Source organism: Diabrotica undecimpunctata, unplaced genomic scaffold, assembly GCF_040954645.1.
Source record: "Diabrotica undecimpunctata isolate CICGRU unplaced genomic scaffold, icDiaUnde3 ctg00000657.1, whole genome shotgun sequence".
Classification (NCBI taxonomy): domain Eukaryota; kingdom Metazoa; phylum Arthropoda; class Insecta; order Coleoptera; family Chrysomelidae; genus Diabrotica; species Diabrotica undecimpunctata.
Genome location: NW_027311939.1, coordinates 77,341 through 80,000, shown reverse-complemented (window position 1 = coordinate 80,000; position 2,660 = coordinate 77,341).

The window sequence follows — 2,660 nt, the reverse complement described above, 5'->3', positions numbered from 1 at the left end:
ACTCACACAAGCACACACACACGCACACACACACACATACACTCTTCACCTCTCGACTCCTACCCATTAATCGCCTCTTACGATAGGCAGGGCCTTCTTGCCACGGCCGTGTTCTTATCTCTGCGAGCCGACTGGACATACACACACTCACACACACATACACACACACTCACATACGCACGCACACACGCACACAGACACACACACACATACACTCTTCACCTTTCGACTCCTACCCATTATTCTCCTCTTTCGACAGGCAAGGATTTCTTGCCACGACCGTGTTCTTATTTTTGCACGTCGAACGGACACACACACACACACGCACACACACGCACACACACACACATACACTCTTCACCTCTCGACTCCTATTCATTAGTCGCCTCTTACGACAGGCAGGGCCTCCTTGCCACGGCCGTATTCTTATCTCTGCGAGCCGAGCGGACACACACACAGTCACACACACACACATACACTCTTCACCTCTCGACTCCTACCTTTTAGTCGCCTCTTACGAGAGGCAGGGCCTTCTTGCCCTGGCTGTATTCTTATCTCTGCAAGCCGAACGGATACACACACTCACACACACACACACGCACACACACACACAAATACACTCTTCACCTCTCGACTCCTACCCATTAGTCGCCTTTTACGACAGGCATGGCCTTCTTACGACCGCTGTTTACTTATCTCTGCGAGCCGAAGGGACACACACACACATACACACACACACACTCACAAACACACACACAGCCACGCACACACGCACAGGCGCACACGCACACGCACACACGCCCGCACACACGCACACACACACATACACTCACACACACACACGCACACGCACACGCACACACACATACATTATTCACCTCTCGACTCCTACCTATTAGTCGCCTCTTATGACAGGCAGGGCCTTCTTGCCTCGGTCGTGTTCTTATCTCTGCAGGCCGATCTAACACACACACATACTCACACATGCACACACACACGCACACACACACACATACACTCTTCACCTCTCGACTCCGACCTATTAGTCGCCTCTTACGATAGGTAGGGCCTTCTTGCCTCGGTCGTGTTTTTATCTTTGCAGGCCGATCTAACACGCACACATACTCACACACTCACACACGCGCACACAGACACGCACACACACACACATACACTCTTCACCTCTCGACTCCTACCCATTGGTCGCAATATTTAGCTGTGCAGACCCATGGCAATGTTCAATACACAATGCCGACAGGTTCCGCTTGGCTAAGGACAGAGTATGATCCTCAATACGGAAATCTCTGTCCCGGTTGGTTCTGTGCAGATCCACGGTAATGCTCAATACGCAATACCGATGGGTTCCGCTTGGTTAGGGACAGAGTATGATCCTCAATACGGAACTATCTCTGTCCAGAATGTCTCGCTGGTTCACTACACCGGCGAGTCAGGGAGTCTAGAGCGCTAGCTACAAGACTGTCTAATTCCGCTATTCACACGCCTTAAATAGCCGTTTGAATCCCACTACACCGTCAGGTTGTAGAAGTGGATGCGCAGATATTGACACTCCCACGGTTCGAACTGTTAAACGATCATAGCATCGTTACAAGCTTGCCTCTTCTTACTGTAGACCTAGTCGGTGCTTTATTGTATCAACTTGAGCTATTGTTTTATTTCTGATTTCCTGTGTACCTTTTTATTTTAGCATTTGTCGTATATTCAGACCTTTTCAGGTTAGGATATTAATATTGTTCATGTATTGATTTATTTACTATTTTATTTGATTATTTTTATTGTTTATATTTCTTGTATTTGTGTCTAAGTAGTTCTTTTCGGTAAGTTAAAGAACTCTTAGAAATATTTTTCTGATATTTCACTTGTGTTTCATTGTGTGTCTAAGTCGTTCTTTTCCGGTAAGTCAAAAGAACACTTAGAAGTATTTCCATATTTGCACTCTTATTTCTGATATTTCGTATACTTGTCTCTGTTATTTTCATTTTCACGCTAAGTCGTTTCTTCCGTAAGTCAAGAATCACTTAGCTATATTTCTATATCTTTTCCGCATTTTATTTTCTTATTTTCTATTATTGTTTCTTCTGTAAGTCAAGAAACACTTGTAAATATTTGTATTCTTATTTTTGCATTTTATTTTTTTCTATTCTATATTACAAGTCGTTTCTTCCGTAAGTCAAGAAACACTTGTAAATATTTATATTCTTCTATTGCATATTTGATTCTCTTGTTGTTTTTCTGTTCTAAGTTGTTTCTTCCGTAAGTCAAGAAACACTTAAGAACATTTCTGCATTCTTTTACCTTGTGTATTTTTACTCATATTTCTGCATTTTCCTATTCTTTGATCTTGTACATTTTTACTTTTCATTCTAAGTTGTTTCTTCCGTAAGTCAAGAAACACTTAGAAACATTTTCTTTGCATTGTACTTTTATACCATTTTATTTTTCTTGTTTACTAAGTTATTCCTTCCGTAAGTCAAGGAATACTTAGACTATTTTACCTGTTCTGTTTTCTATTTTTGATCTGTTATTTTGTAACTGCTCCTTGGAACTGTTACCTATAACAGATACTTGTCACGGTAACCGTTATTTTATACCAGTAGAAGTATTAAACCATTTTATCAGTGACAAGCAAAGATGGTCAACAC